Source organism: Onychostruthus taczanowskii, unplaced genomic scaffold, assembly GCF_017590055.1.
Source record: "Onychostruthus taczanowskii isolate IOZ18803 unplaced genomic scaffold, ASM1759005v1 scaffold10, whole genome shotgun sequence".
Classification (NCBI taxonomy): domain Eukaryota; kingdom Metazoa; phylum Chordata; class Aves; order Passeriformes; family Passeridae; genus Onychostruthus; species Onychostruthus taczanowskii.
The window spans coordinates 17,969,834-17,994,063 of record NW_024496526.1 but is presented as its reverse complement, the minus strand read 5'-3'; the positions used below and the strand labels follow the sequence as shown (position 1 = coordinate 17,994,063).

The window sequence follows — 24,230 nt, the reverse complement described above, 5'->3', positions numbered from 1 at the left end:
AGCAAATAGAGTCAAGCTGATGAAGAACAATTTTAAGCTGAAAACCTGAAGGATGTAAAAATTGGAGAAGGAAACCAAATTTCAAGATGATGTTTTATCCATTATGAGAATAATTGTGTGATGTGAGATAGGAAGGAAGTAAATTTGATGCAGAAGTTATTTTCAGTTCTGTGCTCTTTCCATAGTGGTTCACTGGTTTGTGGAAGAGGGCAGGAGGAGAATTGCAAGCAGTCAAAACCCAACTACATAATTTTTTTAAAATTAATTTAAACCCAGAACCCAAAGTCTTAGATAAAGCAATTGATTTCTGTTACTTAAATGTTCTTCATACTGACTGATGTATATAAATATGATGATGCAATACTGAATTCCTGTTGAACTATCAGTTTTCAAAATCTTAAGGGGTAATTTTGCTTTGGCTTTTGGTTCAACTTTTTCTGAGTTTTTTTTTTGGTTGAGCTTTTGCTCTAAATCCATTTTTTAAATGATTGGTTCTCCAACATTAGTTCATCAGAGGAGATGAGACTTGAAAAAACCTGTAAAAATATGTTTGTGTGGTTAAGTCAGGGTACTTTTCTAAAACTGTGTTTTAGGCCCATGACTTCTGTCTTTCTTTTGACTATTCAGTAGAAGGGGTTTTCAATAAATATGTTGTCATGTACTAGTCTTTGGTTGGTATTGATGACACTCCTGCTATGCCTTTTAAAACTACCAAACATGGCATGTCTTGTCTTACATAGAGAAACTTGCTTCAGTTTTTTTCAAATGTTCAGGTAAGTTCAAGGGAATAAGGGCCCTCCATTTTATTAAATGTTCTTTCTGTAGGGTTTTCGGGAACTACTGGTTACAAATATTAATAGAAGTATGAAACAGATTGATAAAAGTTCCCTAATCTCACTTTCTCAGTTGTTTATAAATGCTACAACTTCGTTAGCTTTCCTGTCACAGTAAACTTTCAGAGCAGGTAAGTCCTGAATCAATTAATGAAGACCAGGAAGAATGTAACCTCAAAATAGTGTTCAGTCTTTGTTTGCAATGTAATTAAAAAGGGTGCTAAGTTTTTAGAAGAGAGGCATATCTTTTGTAGTATGTTTGCATTGGAGAAATAAGCAAATTGTCATCAAGATAGAAAATGTCTTCCCTCACAGCTTTATGAAAATGTTCTATTTTGCTGCATTCTGCAGTGCCTTCAGATTCTAAGTTTCGATTTACATGAAAAGATGTCATTCCCAGAATGTAAACCAGTTTTTGTAATCTTGTTTAAAAACCCACTTTGCAAAGTGATAAGAGTAACAAAGGTGGGAATTCACCTCATCCTGACTTCCCACTGAAGTCAAACCTTAATTAGCTCCATTTATATGCTGCTGTTAAGCACAGGAAGCTTCCTTTGTCTTTACCTTTTACACAGTAAGGAAATAATTTAGGGAAGCCTGATTAGGTTACACTAATGTTGCATAGTCAATATTGAAATTTGAAAATAAACAATAAAATCACTCTTGTCCATTATAAGTGTTCCATTCTCCGTTGACTGTTCTCAGGTTTTTGTTGTTGTTATGGTTTTTTGTCTGTTTGTTGTTGTTTTTTGTTTTAAATACTCAACTTCCACCTGTTTCCATTGTTATTGAGTGTGGAATGTTGGCTGTTTCTGGCCTTTTATTTTTAATTTGCTTTAGGATTTTGTTTGTGTCTGAGGATATTTTGTTTTAGACTTTCTAATAATTGGTTCTAAAAAAAAATCTAAAAAATAAACCACAAACAAATGCTTCCCTGTAGGGCCTTAATAGAATAACTGGGAATACTGAAAGGAAGAAGAAACTAGTTTCAAGGACTTCCAGTATTGCACAGTTAAATGGTTAATCCTGAGCTTGTCGTGTTTGTGTGTGTGCAGTTACATCAAGAAAGAATATTCAATCTGAAACAATATTCTTTGGTCCTTTACAGTATTTTTTACTGTATGGAGAAGTTGCTGTTGTGGAATTACTTCAGTTCATGCTAAATCATATCTTTGCTATTGAGTTTTACCTTGGTTTTCCATTTAGGGCATCTGTTTACTCTGTACATTGGACACTGGGGCCAAAACCAGTCTGTGCTTTTAATCAGGGAGCCATAGTAGAGCCTGTTTTTAAAACTATTTCATTACTTGATTCGGAGCTGAAGAAGCTGTGATTCTGCAGTATCCTGCCTGCCAGATAGTTAAGTAGTTGGTTATCATTCTTGGCAAGTGGCAAGCAAGAACCTGAAGAACTTTTTCTCACTGCCTTCTGCTGAACCTCTAGCCTTTGTGTCAAAGTTCAGGTTTTGGGGGGCTATTCAGTGCCTTCAGGACTGATCCCAAACCCCAAATTCAGCAGTGCCACAGAAATGTATGTAGTCAGAAGTAGAACATATTTGCAGAATATTAGCTGAGAGCAAGTACTTGAGCTTTGAGCTTCAGGTAATGCATGAAGTGCCACATTTCCAACTCAAGGAAGGAAATACACCTTTGTTTTCTGCTTTTGGGAAGATAATTCAGGGCTCTAGTCAGCCAGCAGGATTGAGAGTGTAGCAAAATGCATAATTTTTTAAGCTTCCTCTCTCTCAGATGTTTTGCTGCCATTGTTTAAATGGTGTAATTACCGTGTGGTGTCTTCTATCTTCTCCTGTGTTTTGGTTCCAGTAGGTTGGGGTTTTTTGGTGGTGTCAAAGTATGGCAGTAGGGTGGAGAAGGAGAATATCAATGTTTAGATTCCCCCCTGAAAGAATAAACATGGTATGTTTTCCTTATAGTTCTTGGTGTTGCCACTGACTGTTGTGAGGAGTGTTTTGTTCCTGGCTGTCCTTTGTCGAGGGAGAAAAATACCTATTGCTTTCCTGGCAGGGCTGGCATTGTAGCTTGCCATTGGTGGCCCGAACAAACAAAAAAAGCATACATATACAGGTTGTTACTGGAATTTACCAGTATTACTGACGGGACTGCCTTGGTCTGCCTGGCCTCGGCTGCTGACCAAAGGGCCGCACCTGTGGTGTTTTCTCCCCAGAGTGGCTGTTCAGTGCCTGTGGTCGCACTGGGCACGTGGGGACACGTCCGGGCATGCCCCGAGCTCCAGTGCCTGCGGCTGGGGCTTGCTGTGAGGGGGTCACTCCTCTGGCCTCCCTGAGCTGGAGGAACCTCTAAGGCGAGGTGAAGAAAGGAGCGGGTCCCGATGGAGCGTTTTTAATCCAGAGCTTTTATTTCGGGCCGCATGGCCTCTGAATCCTGCAACAACTCCAACAGAACTCCGACCGCGTGGTGTGCTTGTCCTTTTACCGGGGCAGGGGAGGGGACCCAGGGAACACCAGCCAGGTACAGGGGAAGGGGTCTCAGGTGAGAGGGACATCTGGGTGGGCCAATGGCCCCAGGGGGTGGAGAGCGTCCTTGGAACCTTTGAACATCCAATTGCTCCACGCTCTCCTTGGAATTTCTGGGTTGATAGACGGTGCCCAGCAGGGGTCAAGGGTGAGGGAAGGGAGAGGTGGTGATTGACAACCCACCTGGGGAAGGAAACACTTCAGCGGAGGGACTAGGGGAAACTGAGGCACACCATGATATCGCACCACAACAGGTTGTAATTAAGATTACATTTAAGAAAAAGTATGGCTGCTGTTGATGCAACTGTCTACCTAGATTTAAATTAGCTAGCTTGTCTAACTCTTCAAGAAGTTCTTGCCTATGTAGATGACTGAAGTTTTGTTTGTGTTAGCTTATTAGTGTGCTTTCTTGTTTGTGCCACTGTGAGATAGGTGAACTTTATGCTCTCAGCAGAGTGGTGTTGTAGAAAAGGATCTAGAATAAAAATACCTGTTTTTCTATGCATTTTTTTTTTCTAAAAAGCATTTGGTCTAAAAGGCCCAAAAGCCACAATCAAGGCAAACCCAAAGAAAAATCCTGAAATGCCTTTTACTCTAGCATTTTGATACATATGCAAATTATGCCGGTTTGCTTAGTTAAAATTGTCTGTCACTGTAGCTGAAGAGAGTGCCTCTAAACTTTGTAAAGCAAGTGCATGTTTAATTTTATAGAAGATATTTTTAAAGTACCAAGCTGTAAAATTTCACTAAATCTTTACACATCTTCAGTGAAAAAATATGTATCAGAAAATCCCAACAGTATTGGATTTCTACTACTATAGCAAGTAACATTTTTCTGAAATGGAAATGTTGCATCTGTTGTGCTGTTTTTGGTGTCCTATACACTGTTTGTGAACTAGGTGTTTAGAAAAACTTGGTCTACCCAGGGGAAAAAGAAATCTGTGAAGTAAATAATCCAAACAAGTGCTGAAAATTATTTTGAGTTTTAAATTTTCAGTGCAATATGTGTGGATTGTGTACTGACACACAGATGCTACTGAATTCTCATAGCATGGGGAGAATTTGAAATCTGCATGCTAGAGAGCATCACTAATGGAATGAAACTCTGGTTCCATTATAAAAAATTAGCATGTTCCATTATTTTTTGGGAATTACTTTGCATTTTGACAGATTCCTCTGGCTTACTGTGTTTATCAAAGGGGTGCATGTTGTACTGTATCATTCACAATTTAGTTATAGTAAAATGGTTATGCGTATTTAAACAGATGGTTGCAAACAAATAAAGTGTTACTATATAACACCTTCAACCGTTCCTCTTGTAATGGCTTCGTATCTGGCAGTGGGAAACAGTGCTTTCAGTGTGCTGGAAATGCCTCACGTACTTTTTAAAAATAAGTTTTAGTATTTTGTTTGATGTGTCTTTCTCTATCCTTGCAAAAGTTGCTCGATGACTCACTTGATCATCAGTTGTTTTCTGTTTTCAGGTGGCTGAACAGCAATGTCACTGAACTGACCACGCTGGTCATAGTAAGTAAGCTGTAGCAGTAAGCATTCTGATAGTTCTTTGAGAAGCATGACTCATACAGGGAAAAGGAAAATACTATTTACTGAACGGCTTAGTGCTCAGTTCTTCATCCAGGTCGTGATTTCAGCCAGACATTAAATACAGCCTCAGCTAAAACTTATGGATTAGTCAAAGTAAAACTTAGTCTGTGGGTGCAATTGTTTTTGTGACTTCAGGTTTAGCTGTTGAGAAGGTCTTTAACAATTGACATAATATTGTTATCATTCTTTCTGGATTACTTTGTATGTAAGCTTGAAATATAAATTTGGTAGCATTTAATTTTAGTGTATACCTTTAGTAGTTGTACAGTTTACAGAGTATTTAAAACTAATTGAGAGTTTGTGTTGCGAGATTAATTCCAAAATCAGTTTTAGCAACTCGGAAAGGCATTTTGCACGGTCAGAGAATACATAATATTTTGCTAGATTATGAACATGAGTTTTCTTGTTTTACTAGACTGGGCGATACAGTGGGGTCTTATGACTCAATAGTGACCTTCTGGCCCTCATCCCAGATGTAACTTTGCAGTCAGTAGAGGTGAAATTTGCACTGACAGTGCAAAAGCCTAAACCAATAATTTTTGCATGCTGGTTAGAATAATCTGTAAGATTAAATTTAAAAGGCTCAGGTTTCACAAGTGCTTTCTGTTCAATGTGGAAGAAGGTGTGGCAGCCACTACATGCATCTTAGTACAGTGTTTGTGGGAATGGCAAGGGCACTACCCGCAGCTGCTAAATTCAAAGAAGAAATAGGTTAATATGAAGAGAGCAGATCTACCAAACAGGAGGGATCAAGTGAAATAAAGTTCAAAAAGCAGTTTTCTAGTGAACATATTGCTTAGCAGGCAGTGATAGGCAAGCAGGTAAGGGTGGGGAGGTATGATGGCCTGCTATTTCAAAATCATGAGCAGCATTCTGAACCATTGAAAAACATCAAAAAGCAGAACTAGGAAAGTCATTAAATAATTCGCAATAACAGACAGAAATAGGAAGGCTTTATCTAGTATTTCATGTTTAGTGCAGAATCAGCTATTGTGAAACTTCCTGTAGTGCGGTAGTGTACTGTCAGCTTCTGTAACCTGAGCTGCTTTTAGTGAAAAAGCCTTCATTTAATAAAAGCTTAACCCTGTTGTTTTTTTGTTAATGAGGTAATGTTTTTTGCTGCGATGTACTGAGAGTGCTACTTTCCCAGCCTCCAGTGACTGGAAGTAGAAACTTTATAGAAGAAGCTTCCAGTTTTGCAAAGGATAAGGGGATGAAATATATAATTGGTATTAAATATTACCTGTATGTTTGGCTTTGAAAAGCTAAACCTGCTAACTTTCTGACTTGAGAAAGCTTTTTTTTAAAAAATCCTTTACCTTGGGAAGGAGATGGAATTCTACTAAGAGCACAGGTGCATTGCTTGAGTTAAGTTTGTCCTGACTTCTGAATGCTCAAGTGTTAGAAGGGTTCCTTCTTCCTTAATGTTATGGGAGTTACCATCTATGACTTCTACTCTGTGGGGCAACAAGTCCTACTCTGTGGGGCAGTTTTTCCTGGACCTCCAAGCATGGAATGAGAGCTGCTGCTGGCGGCAGCTGACCACTGTTACTCTGTGGAGCCATCAGGTTGAATGCTGAAGAAAAGAGTGCCTTACTTAGGAAAATGACAAAAAATGCTTCATAAATGGTCAAGTTGACATGCATGAATTTCCTCCCTTTAAGTATGCAGTTGGAGAAGAACAGGAGGAATTTATAGAAAGATTTATGCTTTTTCATGAGTTTTCTTGTAGGCATTAAAAAATGAAAGAGAAACAATAGCCAGATGTTGATCTCTTTCTTTCAACAAACTTATTTTTGGTGATGGCTGTTAGTACTAACTCATTGTGCCAGTTTATTTTCTTTGTGTGTTTGTCCAACCATGCTTAATTGTTTTCTGAGAGATGAAAAATATCAAATCTCTGAATAATAATAAAAAATGTATCCTTAATAATCTCTAACACTTCTGTGAGTACAGTCAATTCTTTAGCTTACAGAACATACTCTCTTTGCTATGAAGCAATAACAACCCTTGCATCCAAACAAAGAAATGGCACACTTCAGTGTGCCTTGGGTTGTAACAAATAGGTCGAGGAAGGAAGAGCTTGAAAAGATTGGGAAAAATGGGAAGTAATAATTCCTTCTGTGTTGTCAGGTGTGGTGTTGGTGGTTGGTCTGTTTGTTTGGTGGGATTTTTTTTTTTTATTTTTCATGTTACAGTGATGCCATTTTAGATAGGATGTTCTAATATATCTAATACAGATATAGATATATCTAATAGATATATCTAATATCTAATTCAGATACTAATTTCTACTCGCCAAATACAAAATTCTTTTAATTCCCAATCATGGCTCTTTTTATTTGTTACAAAAGGCGGCAGTGATGAATTCTTACAGTTCCAATTTATTTGGGGAAACAGCTGATTTAGAATGTTGACAGAGTACTTGAAAGTTATGCAGATAATACTTTCAAAAAATGTTCTATATGGTTGTAACTAAACAAGTTATTAATGGCTATAATAAAAAAAAAGGAGTTCAAAGTAAAAGATCAGCTCAGCAGAAGGCTGAACAAAATTTTCTGGAGTGAAGTTAGGAAATTAAGAAGAGAGGCCTCTTAGACAAAAGTTGTCATGACAAGGTAAATGTCATGCTTTTGAGAGATGTTGCCATTACAGCAATACTGGTGTTAGGGTGAGTATGGTGATGAGCAGAAGCATCTTCATAGGTGAGAACTACACTTAAGGGGTTTTTTTGCATTTTTTGGAGGAGAGGGCAGAGGGGGGAAAAAAGAGCAAAGAAGAGCAACACGTTAGAAGATTCAGAAATGAAGTGTCTTACAGAAAGTTTAAGTAAGGATTTAACAGGTTTTGAAAACTACCCAATATCTTTTCACAGTAACAAAGTATTCAGTGGCCTACTTGGAACTGCTGGCTAGGAGTATGAAAGCAAATATCAACAAAACCGAGTGTGAGTCAGACCCATGAAAGATTTAATGTATTTCAGTTTAAAATACGAAAGCAAATTGCCAAGAAAAACCCTTACTTGAAATTTAAATGTAGATAAATAATAGCCTATTTGCAGCTGAATAAAAGAACAGAATACTTGCAGAAACAAGCAAGTTAGACAAACAGTTTTTATTTTATTTTTATAAAACCATCTGCTTTATCACTTGCAGCTTCTATGTCTCAGAATAAAAGAAAATTAACAAAAACCGGGATTATTGAACCAGAAGTGAAATTTGATAAGTCTGGGCAGCTCTAATGAGAAACTGTTGATAACAAGTTGGAACACACTTTACAGAGAAGTAAGGAGGAAAAAAAGAAGAAAAATTTGGTGATTTCAGGTTAATAGAAGTAGTTTTATGGTTTTATGGCAGTTTGAAGTGGTATCGGTAGCTCTCTCTCCACAACTGTTCCCCTTCTCATCAAAAGTTAACTTAAGCATCTACATATATAAGCATCATAGCTGCATTTGCCTTTTTACATCATGTAACTACTCAAAAAGATGCAGAGAATTCCTGGAAATGTGCATTTGGTTGTGGAAAGGTATCTCTGTTTTTATATTACCCCCAGAACAATTCTGGTGCCTACAGTACAAGGAAGATGTGGAGCTGCTAAAGTAGGTCTAGAGGAGGTCACAACAGTGGTCTAAGGGCTGGAGCCCTTCTGCTCTGGAGTCAGGCTGCTGGAGAAGAGAAGGGAATGATCCTGGGGGAGCTCAGAGCCCCTTGCAGGGCCTCAGAGGGCTCCAGGAGAGCTGCAGAGGGACTGGCGACAAGGCATGGAGGGACAGGACACAGGGAACACCTGGCACAGTGCCCCGAGCATCTGGGGCTGCCCCTGGATCCCTGGCAGTGCCCAAGGCCAGGCTGGACACTGGGGCTGGAGCACTGGGGGCACTGGGAGGTGTCCCTGCCATGGCAGGGTGGGATGGGATGAGCTTTGTGGTCCCTTCTAAACAGAACCATTCTGGGACTATAAAAGGAGACTGTTTGTGGTTTGTGGTAATAATGTTTGACAAGTAGCAATTTGGGGTTTTTTTTAACTGTGTGGGTGGATGTACACTTAAGCAAGCTCAGAAAAAATTTAAAAGCTTCCAAAACAGGTCATTCCCCACAGAACATGAGAATTTGCTTTCTTCATATGTGTGTAACACCTGCAGATTTAATTACATCTTCACTTTAGTATACTAAAAATTAACATTGACTAAGAAACTAAAGATAATATGATTGTAACAGTTTTATATGCTTGCAGTAATTATATTGAACGTAAATGAAACACAGGGCAATTGTGCCTTTTTATATTTGTTTCTTTGTAGTTATTTTTAGAAAATCATCTTATTAAAAAATTGGAAGTAGTTTATTGCTGTATTCTGTCTGCAAATATGGTTAGTGTGTATGCACTTGTATATCCTTGCTTGTATGTATTTAGATGCCTTTATTGGGTAAAACAACACACTAGATCAAACAACTAAAACCACAAAAGTAAAATTACAAAAGGACTGAAAGCTTCAAGGAAAGAATTAACAAACTGCTTATTTCTCTGTGGAACACCTATTTTTTGTGATAGTTTTCTTTTAAACTAATAGTCTACGTTTGATGTGTTGTAAGTTATAACAGGAAGGCAGTTAAAAAGCCAAAACAAGGCACAAAGCCCCTTTACTGACACTTACTGTAAGACTTACTCCCAACTTTCTTAGTGCTTCTGCTGCAAACCCAATTTAATAATGGTTATCTGCTGTGGGTCAGATTCTAAATTAGTATTGTAAATGCACTGCTAGGAGGAATAAGTGGTTTGTTAAACTTTATTGTACAGATGAACTGGAGGAGCTCAGACGTAGATTCGGTTTTTGGTAGTACCACCGTGTTGTTTAGACCAGCTGATTTATCTTTGCAATAGCAACGTTCTGTTTGCACGAGAAAGTGTTTTTGTTGTTTACAGTTCCTTCAAAAGTTTAAAAGTTCAGAAATCTTTCCAAGTACACATGATTAGATTAGAGTTTTCACTTTGTTTGCTTTGGCTTTCTTACAGAAGGAAATGTTCTTAGCATGTAAAAATAAAGCTTTGCCCACTTACAGGAAAAGAGAAATATTTTTCTTACTAAATTTCAGAGTCTTATTATACAGTAGCTCTGAAATTTAGATGTTCAAGTTAAGACGACATTTCTAGTTGACTACTGCAAATATATTTTTCCATATGTAAATGGTTGCCACCTTATACAATCTAAGTCTTCAGGAATTTTCCTGCAAGTAACTTATCTTGAGTATTGTGTCCCTGTTTCAACTAGAAAGGTTGTTTTAGTAGGACTTGACTAATTCACACAAGGAAAGCTCCAAAAAGTCCAGTCTTTGTAAGGGCTATGAGTTCAAGGAGGGAGGCATATTGCATGTGGGGTTTTTTTTGCTATTTACATTGATAATGGTACACTTGATTATTCAAAATTTGAGATTGTAAAATATGTACAGGTGTTGTGGCGTAATTTTTTCATAAAGATGCTCGCAAGCTTCATCTGGTGTTCAAATATTTTACTCCTGTATACGTAGCATCTTGAGGGTTTGTATGGCAGTAGTTGAAGTTCTGGCTATCATATGTGATTGCATACATATTTGTAATACCAAATTGTTTCTTCTGTGGCCCAGTTCCACTATGAAATCAAGCTGCAACTTTGCTTGTTTTAAAATTAGTCTGGAGTATCGACATTGATCTGCATTTCGAGACTCCAGAAGTTGCTATCTGTGAATGCTTTCATTAAAGGCATGTTGTAATGAGCCTGATGGAGTGTATATTCTTGTGCTTGACAGAGAGCATATGTGTGCATATGCATGTGTGTATATATATGTTAATGCTTATCAATATGTGTGTGTGTGTGTATATGTGTATCTGATTGGTTTTATAAATCCAGGTATAATCTGTTTTGTCTGAGGACCTAATTCATTATTAGTTATTCTTTCAGTAAGTCAAGATTCTCTTTCCTCTTTTGACCTATCTCTAATCTGGATTTCTTTTAAAAAAATCAGTTTGTATCTACGCTAAGAGCTAGAAAGAAGAAAGTAGTTTTGCTGGTTTCAGTGGGGCTGTGATAGCTTATTCTGCGTAGCAAGTATCTTACCAGGCATGTTTTGTTTATAAGGGACAGAATAAAGTAAATTATGATGGTGTGCATGTACATTATGTAAATACAGATGTTCTATAACTATTTTTTACGTGTTTTGTCAATAGTTAAAGGTTTTCTTTTTAGGTTTTTCAAAGGTAATTTCTTTAAGGTGAACACAACAATGAAAAGGATGTACAATTTGGAGTTTTCATATTCTTGAACAATTCAGAGGTAGTAAAGAAATGGTGTATTAGAGTACAGCTTAAATGTATATCAGTTGAATAAAGCATGGGCTTAGAGATAGTTGAGGGTTATATGTATTATCTGCTTTAGATATTTTAGAGAGGTGATGTCAAGGTGAGAGCAGACTTGTGGAATGGTTGGAAGTCATTGATATTCCGACTCTGAGGCTGTAAATGGCTCTGTGGCAGATGGAGGCTTTGTCAAGGAAGAAAAATGGCAGCTCTGCAACATCGTAGGCACTTTTGCTTAGCAGCTCAGCACATAGCCTGTGACCTTCCAGTGTTCAGGAGTTCCTCCTGTGCTTTAATAAATTGTTCTCTAGTTTTGCTCCCTAAAAGTAGATAAATAATAGTCATTATAATTCAGAACAATTTGTAGTATTTCATTGTGCAAATAGTATAAGTCTGCTTTATTGTTAGATATTTAAAAGTAAGCTTTGAAGGATGCTTACAATTTCTGCATTGAAGTGCCAGTAATAGCAATTAACTAAGCATTGTGTAATATTGAAAGTAAAGGTGTTAGTGTGCATGCACATGACTATGAGTACAGCACAACACAAAAACTGTATAAGGAAACTGGATATGTATATGTACATATTCTGTATGTCAATGTGTATATGTGTATGAATATTCTCTGGAATATTTGAAACACTATAAAATGGACAGTGTTAAATTTTGGAATACATTCGTACTCTGAGCATCTATCTGTGATTTATTGCAACAAAATACAGAATTTTAGACTATATACTGAGGTAGCTTCCTCTTTGGAGTTCAATGAGAATAAATACGAATAAATAAATTTCTGGATTAATGCTTTTTCTTATTGATAAGAATTCAAATATATTTTAGCACTTGCCATTATCTTTATCTGTGTGGTGTTGATACACTTTTGTCATATTCTTGTCTGTACTTTTAAAATAAGGGTTCACTTTCAGTAGAATAACTGTGTTCTCATGCCTATGAAATTTATGCCAAGTTGTGTGAGTTGTAAAGTTTTATGTTGTGTGCTTAAGATATATGCATGATTGCCTAGTGTCAACAACGATGTACCAGAATCACATATTTCATATGTACAGCAAATTTGCATATCATGTCATTCTCATTTGAATTAAGACTGTATCATTTAACAGTTTTCTGTATTCTTAGATTCCATATCCACTAGATTGATCACTCATAAAACCAGTGATGTCAGTTGCTGTAATACATGGCTTCAAGAGCCTGTAAGATTTTGTGGAAGATGCTCAATTGGACTGTTGATCTGTACGACATGGCAGTAAGGCATTGTTAAAAGTGCAAACTTTTCACAGCTATCATCTGCCAGCCGTACTCTTTAGCCTGCTTGACAGTTGTTGGACTTTCAGAAAGCAATCACAGAAGAAAATGACCTATCACTTTCAAGGGTCAAGGTTGTTGCATTAGAGCTTCTTTATTTCAGAGCCTGGAGGTCATATAGTCCTTGCGTTTAAATTAATCATGCCTCCTTTATCTCTTCAGCTTCAGTCATTTTGAGATGTAATGTGGATGGCTTTATTGCAGAAGGACAAATGCTTCATAATTTAAAAAAGCATTTTTGATAGTGTGTGATAGTCTTCATACGTCTTTTTATTAGGACATGGTAATGCATAAATGAGGGTAAGACCTCTTCATATGGCATATGCCTGGATGTTTGTATCCTGTAGACACATATCTTCAAAACTGAGGAAAATGGAAGAAAAAATAAGGCCATGTGTTTACTGCCTTCAGCTTTCAAAGGCTCTTAATAACATAGGTACTTGTTAACATAGCAGTGGAGCACATAGGAAGACAGTTTATGAAAATTTTTGTGCTTTCAGTTACTTACCTAGTTCATTATGTCCAGTGTCTTGATGGTGTTCCTGGGCTGTATAGAGACCATTTGATACAACTGGCTCCAGGGATGCTTAAGTCCATATTCTGATATGTAATTATTTTTCTCCTCTATTTGTTCAGTGGTCTTTTATGCTTTTTGGGGTTTTTTGATGTTGTGATGGCTGTTGTAACTATGAAATGGCTGAATGGCTTCCTTACATCCCGCAGATAAAATAAATTACAAATTGCTTCCATTTATTCCATGAGAGTTGTGAGCAATTTTTGCATACCAGGGTAATTATTTGCCCTTTCCTTTTCATGGGTTAGTTAGGGTTTTGTAGTGTTAATTAAAAAAAAACCCAGAAAAACACTCGCATGCCCACCCAAGCAAGCACCATGTAATGTGTAACCCCCCTCTCTCACCCACTTCTGCAGAAAAAAGCCAACCCTACCTAACAGGTCTGCAAACATTTATTCCATATTGTTTTGTATTAGATTTTGTTATGACTTTGGAGCTTATCAACAATAGTACTAACTTGATAGTACCTTATGGTCACAATGTGTTATTTGTATTAATTCAATTGAAAAAAAAATCTGTTAAATGAGAACAGTAGTAAAAATTAGTGTGCTGTATTCTTGTTTCAGTAGTTCTGGGGTGATTTCACAACATAGTTTTAGTACTTTTGGAGCTAGGGGTGCAAACAGGTTGCTTTTTATCTCTGAAGTACAAGACAGCATATAACCTGCAAAACCAAAATATGATATTAGTATAATGAGAGAAAAATGTCTTTTAAAATACCTTTGTAATTTTTAATTGTAAAGTGTTTTATGTGTCTGTTATATATAGTGCATACTTTAACATACCGTCACTGAGCTTGCTGGGTTGTTTTACTTTTTTTCATTATGGTCTTGCATTTCAGGCAAAGAAAATACACCTGTATTTATATAATGATGTTAAATTCTGTCCTGTTTAATCATTAGATAAATAGAGAGGGTATTTTTCTAAAATGTGGTGTTCTGTTAAATTCTGATGTTAAGGCGCATGCAACTTGAGCTATGAAAGTATAGTTTGTTCCAAGTGGCAGCCAGTTTTTATTAGATGTTTCTGCAGTTTTACAGAGGAAATAAAACTCCTTTGTTTCTATAGTACCCGTTGATTTTTCTTCCAAGGCTGTGTTCACAATGCTAATAGAAGCTATACAGTTAGAATCTACATTTAGTAGTAAGCAGAGAAATAAATTTTTTAAAATAAAAAGTGTTGTACGTACAGTGTTTAAATATTTTGCAGTGTAGCTGTACTTGAAGCAGTGAAACCAGAAGGATAGGATACTTGAAAGGTCGAAAAATGAGAGAACAAATGATGCACAAAGAAAATGACACCGAGGTCTTCGTTTAATACAAATGTATTCCAGGTTGATGGCTGATTTCATTAGCAAATCTCATTGTTATGCAATGTCTGTTCTTCTGCAGCAAAATGAATATTGTATTCTCAGAGTGTCTGTGTGTGTATGTGTAATTTGATAATAGATAAAGAATATATTTATTGTTGTTCCAAGCTTTTAAAACTTCTGAAATATTGTTATAGTTTCAAAATAATTTATTTTCAAATTTCCAGTAATGTGGTAAATTAATGGTTATTTTTATGGAAAAGAGCAGTTTAACCCTCCTGCTATGTGCATTTCTCTACCTATGTGATCTTTTCTCCAAAGTCTTGTTTGAACAAACATAAGTTAATACTGAATTTATCCCCCCCCCATATATATATATGTAAAGGAAATTAAGAATATTGGTTTCTGTAGTGCTTTTTAAAATGGATGATAGTAATGTATGCAGAAAACGTGGAAATAAACCTCATCTTGGTGTCAAATCTCATAAAACTCAAATGGCTAAATTTTAATAGATTATACTGAAAAATTTTAGCAAAACTTTATGGTAAGATGTATCAACTTTATTATGAAATGACATGACTTGGTACATAGGACAGTGAGTTCCTTGAGATCCTGATATGGTTTAGTTTGGGGTTTTTTTAGTTTGTTGTTTCCAAGTTGCTAGTTAAAACCATGTAGTAATGCTAAGACATTTTGATAATCAAAATGCTAAGAATGAAAAGGAGTATGCGAGAAAACTTTGATACAGGAAAATGAAAATGTACTGAAATTATTTAACTCAGTTATTTTTCTGTGCTCTTTGAGTATATATTCCATGTGTATATATTTTCTGGGGTTGAAATCTAGTGGCAAATGTTTGAAATGCTGCTAAGTAAGTGATAGTTTGGGATTTTTTTGTAATTCTGTGATGAGTTTTGGTAATGAGCTTGCATGACGAATGATTTTGGGCACTGAAGTAATGTAAAGAATAAGCTAGTTTTCTGGGTTTTTGTGTGACTTACGTGCACTGAAACAATTCTGAACTTACTAGGATTTTGGTAGAGATGTATTTAATAAGAGTACAATATGGCTGTGAGTGGTGGTTCACTGGTAGCTACTGTGTTCATTTCAAATCCAAGATACTGTTTCAGGATCAAATTGACAGGTGCAGTGTTCATGCATTTTATAAACAATTCAATGAGGACCGAAGGGCCTTTAACATAAAGCCAAATCATGAGCTGTATGACCCATAAGTGTGACTGGGATATGTAGGAGGTAGAACGAAAGGAGGATTGTTGCCTCTCTTCTCCTTGGGAAAGGACGCCTCTTTCCCTTGGCTTTGTTAAGTGCTGTAACCAGTGTAAGGATGCAGATTCCTTACTGTCAGCTGATGGGTTTTAAAGATTGATTGATGTGGTTGTTTTTGGTGGTGAGAAACTATTTGAAGTAAGGTAATCTGCTTTCAGTTTGGGGACCAAACTTTAGACCAATCCAGTGAGTGCTGGTGGTACTCAGTGTAACAGCGGAACTCAAGAGTGGGCTCTGTACAGTAGCATATGTAGGGGAAAAGTGGTACTGAGTCTTGTAAATGTTGTCAGAGTCTGAATTTACAGGAACGCAAGTAGGACTTGGTTTTGTGTGTCATTGCATCAAGGTCTCTGAGGAGTAAATGGTGTTTGAGACTTTTGTTTCAGGCTGAATGAGGGGAAGAAAGTTGGCTGTTGGGCTTATCCTTTGTGGACACTCCCCTCCTCCTGCCAATCTTTTGTAGTTTAGTTGGAGGTTACTTCTATTAACTTGCTAGATTTTTCTTGAATAAAAAGAGGATTTAGAATCACTGTTATTCCTTAAGTAATGAAATATCCCTTTTGTCTCCTCCTTATTGGTCCATGCAGTTAGTGTCAGAGTATTCCAGCTAAAATAGCTAGATGCAAAAGGCAGACTTAATACTGCATCTGAAGCTTTTATAAATAAGCATATTGATTTAATAAACTGCAGGAAGTTTATGCTCTCCAACACCATTGATGCAGGTTGTGTTCACAGATGATGTTGGATTCAGGTATTGGGCCCGTATTCATAAATGTTAGCTGTTTTGAGCAAGTATTTCTGCTATGAAGTAACATGTGGTTTTTGCAACAATTGTGAAGTTGGATCAAGTTATGATGCACAGTGTAGATCTCTGGCTTTGTTAGCATTCACTGCAGATTCCATAGGGATTACATGTTCTTCTCAGGTGTGTGTAAGCAACATTCACGGCTTAAGTACTTTTATATTTCTTTATCACAGACTAAACTGAGATGTTCTAAATCAAAATGTGTGGAATAGAGCTACCTCAGTGATTATAGGTAGTACTAGATAGACTGAAATCTAATAGGTGAAGTTTTCAGGATTTTCTAATTTCTTTATGACCATAGAGTTAATTCCCATGGGCAATGTTTGAAATCTCAGTGGAGGAACCCTTCAGTATATTACTTAATGTTATCATATGTATTGTTTTGTAAAGATTTTAATTTTTTCATTTACGTAGTTTACCTAATCATACCCATAGCTAGAGTTGTATTCAATGCCCATATTTATACTTAGAATTTGCTATATAGAAAGTGATACTGTTAACAAAAGGAAATCTTTCACAACAGTAACTACATTTTGAGGCCTTGCCATTTCATGAGGGCAGGGGCCTGATGAATATTTGAGATACTGCTGGAGTAGTTGATTTATTATGTCATATTAGGTCAGTTTTGTAAACGTAATTTTTTTCATGAAGCTGAGGCGTTTGACCACCAGTGTTTTAGTAGCCTGTAAAACTTCTGTCTGAGAACAACAATTGCTGAATCCTTGTTACTCTCTTGCTGACTAACATGGAGGCAGTGGGTTGTGTTCAGTATATTTAGCTTCTTTGATGGCTACAGCAGTAGAAACCAGATCTATGCTTTTAGTGTTTCACTGACTGTTACTGGACTAAGGTCTGATTGAGCCTTGGGTTCAGAAAATAAGTAAGGACCTTCTGTTTGCTGCTTCCAGTGGCATGTTTTTGTTTCTCCCTCCTTCATTGCTCTATCAGCGTTAAACAGCTGTTCCACACAAAGTATTTTTCACGTTATGAGCAATATGGATTGAAACAATTTTAGAAAAATCGTTTATGAGCTATTATTTTAACATGTGGAACTGTTCTATGTGATTCTCCTGGAGTCATACAAGAATTAAATTAATTGTGGCTGTATTTTAGCATGCACATTTCTGATATTAGCAGATTGAGAGTTCAGGTCATGGTCTCCTAAATCTTGCAGTGAAAGCTTGTTTGCAGTTATACTAGTACCAAATGTACCCCAATTAAATACAACATGTATTGCTTTTTAAAACTATTTTTAGACTACTGTTAAAAGTGCTGCTGATACTCTCTGTTTTTGCAAAGGCTTTTCTCATTTGATGGTTTGGAATTCTACTGTTCTCTTCAGAAATCCTGCACATGGTTTGACAGAACTACTTTTTTTGTAAGACAGGAAACAAAAAATGGTGTGAATGAAATGCTGACGTTTTGGTGTAGTTTAACTTAAGGCAATGAGTTAATATGCAGCTGTCTGATGAGGAAATCGTGGCTGCACTAGTTATGTCTGTAACAATCGCAGCCTGCAAAATTCTTCTTGGTGTGTTGTTTTGATTGCAGAGATCCCTCTTAATGTATCTTTGGTTGTTTGGGAGATATTGAGGAGAGAATCACTCCTTCACTGGCAGAGGCTGCATTTTCACCGTCAGTGTTTGCTGATACAGATGAACCCCTTCATATTTCATGGTCTTTCCAGTAATGCTTTCTGGGCTTTTTAATGAGTTTCCTTTGTTTCTTTTGTAATTGTGAAAAATGGCTTCAGTGTATTTCTAACATTGTTATTAGAAACTTTTTTGGTGTCTTGTTTCTTAATTTGTTTTTTCAGACATGTTTCTTTGCTGTGTTCCCTAGGTTGTCTTTGATGCTGCTGAATTTCTGAGAGAGGAAGAATTCATTGATTGATTCACTGCCCCCCAGCCCCAGCACCTTTGCATCTCTCTGCTGCTATACAAATTATTTTTCTCAGATTACATGTTGTGGTTCGGGCCCTTATGCTGCTATTTTAGGTCACTGTAACAGTTTCACTTGTATCAACAGATTGTCTAATAAGTTAACTATACTGATCTCTTGCAGAAATTCTGTATTCTGTTTTTGGACCATGTGTTTTATTCTAATTGTTTAGGAGAAGTGAGCTTTTAGTTCTGTTAGTCAAGAGTTTTTTTGGGTGGGGAGTGTTCTTATTTATTTGTTGGGGGTTACTTTGTCTTTTTTTCCCTTTAATTTTCGTAGTAACCTAGGACCCTTTTCAGTTCCACCATGAAAGTACAATTTTTAAACTGAAGCTTGTGGAAATTAGTTTTTGGAATGATTATAGGTAGGGAACAACCTGTAATCTCTTCTCACTGAGTCATTGCCATGTATTTAGTCCATATGCAATTATTTGTTTTTGTGGAGGAAAAGTTTTTGGCAGTTTCAAGAAAAGTCATTTGAAGTTGTTTTTTCTTTGAAAATGGTGTTAATTAATTTTCATGATTTCTGCATATTGTTGGTGGATTTAATTGTGCCTTTTTTTTTTGGAGGTTGTTGCTTAAATTTGCATGCAGTGATTAGAGTTTGTTTTTCTCAGTTTCAGATTTTTCCAGGGTTGTTTCAGGGTATAGTTTCATAGCACTTTTACATACCAAAACAATTTGGGGAGCAGTTTGTTTTGGAGAGAGAGAGAGTGTGTGTGTGTGTGTACACGTATGCATAATTGACATAAAAATATTTTCCTTGTGCTTGGCATAAATGAGAAAACAATGCAGCCTGGCAGTGATGCTTTCATAACACTGGGAAAAATTTCCTTCATAGTTCAGTTGGTTTTACGTTTTTCTGCTACTTTTTCCCCTCATGTAATTAAAGTGCAGATAAAGCTGCGTGCTTCACCTGAGCAGGTTTTGGTCCGTGAGCAGCTGTGTTACTGGTGATCCAAGTGCTCCACCTGCCTTTCGGTTTGTTTACCAGGAAATCAAGATGTGTAAACTGCAGGAAGCGCTGTTTGACCCTCTCCGACAGTATCTCATTACAATAATTGCTAATCTCTGAATAAGACAGCCATGTTTTGTGTGTAACACAGAAGGAGCTTGTGGTACATTTTGGATGCTTCCTTAAATACAGCTTTGTCAATGCTTGCTTGGATTACATTTTCAGGATAGCTTTTGACAATAGGCGTCTGGCGACCTTTGGGCTCTGCAAACTCGGACATGATCGCATGTGTGCTTTCTTCCTTCTTGACTGAAAAAGAAAGCAAACAACAAAAACCTCCAAGACCAAACCCTCGGCTTGTTTTGGAGTGCTGTCACTGCTCTGTAGCGACAGGATAATGGCTACTTCCTGATTAAACCCTTCTCCACAGTAAGCTGTTTGTGTTCTGTATCTATTCTCCTGTAATGCCAAGTGTTCAGTGCCTTTCTTCTCTGCTTCCTTCCCCCCCTCCCCGCACCTGCCCCCCCCAGCCTTCCCTGGGTTAATGGTTTGAAGTGTTTATAGATCGAAGACTACAAAAAGAATATATAGAGTAGCAAATTTTTTTTTCTTTTATTCTAAGACAACTACTGCTTCTTGTAATGCTTATCTGACAGTAGCGATGAGCAAAAAATCTGATTTTCATGACATTAAAAAACTCCAAACCATTGAAGTCTATTTAGGTTTCAGCCAACTAGTATTAACTTTATGAAAAATTCTTATGAACACTCACTGGACAAATGCAGTGACACAGAATGTGTGTTTTATCCAAATTCTAATGTATTGATATTGGTGTTCATAATATTGGTGTTCATAATATTTTTATCACTTCCAGAACTGTTTTTCTCTCTAACCAACTTAGTCTTCAAATAAAACAAACAGCCTTTTCTTCAACCTTTCTTATATGATCATGTAAGTGTTGTTTCTGTCTTTATTAGAGTTGGTGTGTTATTTTTACTTAAAGTAATTTCTTGGCTATTGCTGCTGAGGACCAGGTGAATGTGAGCTGTCACTCAGTGCACAGGTGTGGTCTTATTTTTCTCAAGACTGTCATGTTGCCAGACAGTGGCTACACAGTGTTTGTGGTCTTACTCGGCTTGTTACACTCGTTTACAATGATTTTATTCTTCTTAAGGTTGGTCTTCTGTTGCACTAGTATAAATGGCGTAGCATTTGCATTAGTGCTCTATGTACCACAATGCATGTTACTGGCGTTCTGTAGTATATAATACCAATTCATGTTCCTGGTTATTTTGAACTTGGTGGAAGTTTAGAAAAGTGCTAAACTAAATTTTGCAGTTCTGATTTAAATTAATAATAAAATAATATTGTGTTCTTGGTACCAAAGACTTTTTTTCTCCCTTTGTCAACTAGATTATGAAATACCTTGTAGTGAATTCCTAACCAAAATAATTGTTGCTCTTCAAAAGTGCACTTTTTCTATTATTGTATTTTACATAGAAATAAAAGGATGTATAATTTTATTTAATAACAGAACATGTCCACTATGTTAACAGAAACTGGAACCAAAAATGAAACGTGGAGAAAAAATATGATTCAGTTAAAAGAAAGATGTTTTTTATAATAGATGGGTAAAAAAGGCATTGAATTAAACAGCTCCTGTTAAAAAACGTGTGAAGTAGACAGCATATATGAGAAATCTGTTTTGTTCACTCTGTGAAAAAAATAAGTAGGTGAGGAACAGTGTTCCTCCAGTTTGAGGTAGAAAGAGGTTTTTGGACATGCTTGACCTATTAGTTCACATGAGTTGTTAGCTATAGAGAAAAGGGTGTGGACAACGGAGTGGCTAGAGCATGTAGATACAGGTCTATTTATGGAGAGCAAGGCAGGAAAAATTCCATGGGGAAGAAAGGAAGAGGGATTCTACATATGTTATTTTTTAAAGGGTTCTCTTCTTGCGGGGTGTGAAGACCTGGTATTTGGAAGCCACTGATTTGAACTGTTTTTTCCCCAAAATACTTTTGCTGTATTCTGAGGATTGCTGAGGAATGAGTGCCATTCTCTCTGAAACTATGACCTTTTAATCTTGAGAACACTGACTGAAAGATAAAGGTTTCACAGGATAGCCATAGGTTTCATACACATGCTGCCTCCCTTACAAGCCCTTTAATACTGCTATTTAATTTGGAAGCCCAGTGACCTAGAGTACTATCCTATCCTAATGTCTCTTAAAAAATAAGAGTCTATTGATTTTTTCTTTTTAAACCACATACTGAAATGTTGCTGTTAATAGATAAACTGTATATATTATGATATTCCAGATAATTTACAGTAGTGCTTCATATTGATTATGTCTATGAAATGTCCTAGTCTGGGGACCAGCAAAACATATGTATTGTCTTTCAGCAGACTTCCTTGCTGTCCAGCCATCTTCTTGTATCTGTGCTCCGTTCTTTCCAATGTTCTACAATCTAGGTGTTTTGAAAAGGTTTCCCTTGCTATTTGTAATCTTTTTGCATACTCTGCCTCTGAAGAGACTCTTAAAGCTTGGTGCCTCACAGCTGACTTTGTTGGCTTAAGCTTCAGCTTGGTTTACAGAACCTTATTCCTGCAGAGCAGGTAGAACAGCCCTTATGGGAGCTGCAGGAGCTGCACTGCCTTGGCTGCCTGGGGGAAGGGAAGTGTGGGAGGCAGCAGTGGTCAAAGGATATTATAGCTGTTTTTGCTGTGCTGGGAAGGGCAGATGCTAACCCTGGGCCCAGCCATAGGTCCCCACGGAGCTCTTGAATTGAGTGCTGGGTAGCAGGAGTTGGGACTGCTTAGGTTTCCTTCTCCCACACCCCATAAGACAGCCCCAGCTTTATCTGTCAGATAGGACCATCACTGACTGCTTGCCTTTGCCAAGTGCCTTCAGATTTTTAAAGAATGGCTTATTTGCAATGTGCATTACTGTTAATCTGTAAAGAGTTTTCAAGCTTTGCAAGAAAACACCTGGTGTACAGCAAAAGCTTTAACCAGTGTTCTTTAATCACGTAGGAAAATGTAATGTTTAGCATGTGGCTTTGTTAGAGCTTGATATCTATATGGAGTACTTTTGTTTCGAAGATGGAAGTATGGATGGCTTATTATCTTCTTGCTTTCCAGTTTATGGAAATAAAATTGCTATCTGGCAGGTTTTTTTGTGTCTAGGAACGTATTTCAAGTTTGTAAATAACATCAAGATGTCAGATTTGCATCTGCTTGATTTCTAAAAATAATGTTGTGAATGGAGTCAGCCAGAATAGTCTTCTGACCCAGTAATACCTGCTGTGAGTTCTGTTAAGGCTTAATTTTATTTCTTTGTGTCTTAAGACCCCCATTATTTTTCTTTCTAGTTATTCTGTTTACCTAAACTTTAGTGTTGTCTCTTGTTGTTTGTGGGGGGTTTGTTTTGCTTAAATGTCTCAGGTTTTAAAAAAAATCATCATACCTTTTGAACTGGAAGAAACAATGAACAAATAACCTAAGAAAAATATTTTGGAAAAGGGAATGGATGCCGGTGATGAAGCTGATTCAAAACAGTGAGTGTGGCTGTTACTGCACGTAACACTTCCTTCAAGAACTGGTTGTGGGTTTCCAAAGAACCACGAGAGTGCAGCTGCATGAAAATGTGGAAACCATTTGTCTGTGTCTCAGCCTATTAGTGGGAACCATTACATTCCTGCTAGATGACACTGCAAGATGCTTTTAGGAGTTCAGAACTGAGGAATTAGCATTCCTCAATGATAAGTTTTTTAGTCAAGGTGCCAGAAGTCAGTCAGTGATGTGAAAGGCTGATAGACTTCTTTGCTCTCCCATGAGCTAAAACTAGTTTTCGCTGGCATTGGAGAACCTAACGTACAATTTAGATGTTTGGGTTTTTCTCTTTTTGTTTAAACATAAAATTATATTAGTGCTAATATAATGAGACTGAAGTTTGATGCTATTCTAAAACAAAATCAGGACCCATTGCAAAGCCTGAGGCTGGTACAGAAGCACATTGAAAAGATTTGTTTCTCCTGAATGCTTTTCTGGACCTCTGCCTTGGTACCCATAATTTGTTTCTCATCAGACTATGCCAGTTGTCATAGTTTTTAGCAATATTTGAAGGACTAGAATAATAACTTAAATTGTTAGGATGAAAAACTCACAACAAACAAAAAAACCCCAAAAAATCTCTAGATCATTTGTTAGGGAGGACTTTGCCTACCATCCTTGTCCCTTCTTACTTGTTAGAGTATATGTGGTCTGTAAGTTTAGGACTTTAGGGTAAAAAAACCCTTTTCTCAGCATCTTTTTTTTACTGGGCAGTGCCCGTGGACTAGTTCTGAACTTGTTATTTTGACACACATGCCATTCATACACCCAAACAGATATTAGAATTGTAGTTATTTCTTCTCCACATTAATTTTCCTTTAGATCATGTTTTTATAACTAAAGTTTTCTCTATGCAGTAATTTCTTTGTTATTTTTCCTAGCATAAAGCAAAATAATACCAAATAGGCAAAACACACTGTTTGTAGTGACTCTTTTTGACAGTTCTTGTACGTATATATTAGAGCAGATACTTCGGGCTTCACAATGTTAGGTGTTGGTTTAATGCCTTCTGTTATTATTTGGCAAAGTTAGGCAAGATTCAGATACAGAAGTACTAAAAAGCATGTTTGGCACAAGCACTGTTGAATTTTTACGATGCCTAGACAAGCCCGTGGCAGCTTTTGCTGTCAAAGGTTCAGCAGGGCACTCCCCATAGTAGGTGTTTT

The 24,230-nt window shown here is 36.9% G+C and overlaps 1 protein-coding gene across 12 annotated transcripts in view; it reads left to right on the top strand.

The window, feature by feature from the left end:
- The window catches only part of BAZ2B (bromodomain adjacent to zinc finger domain 2B), a 111,924-nt gene that overhangs the window by 20,120 nt on the left and 67,574 nt on the right, over positions 1-24,230 (top strand). For 9 of the 12 annotated variants that reach the window (XM_041405522.1, XM_041405504.1, XM_041405486.1 and 6 more), the window contains exon 2: positions 4,812-4,854. The exons of the other annotated variants lie outside the window; for them this stretch is intronic. The gene's annotated coding sequence lies outside the window, so the exon portion shown is untranslated. The remainder of the gene's footprint in view (positions 1-4,811; positions 4,855-24,230) is intronic. 12 annotated transcript variants of the gene reach the window in all.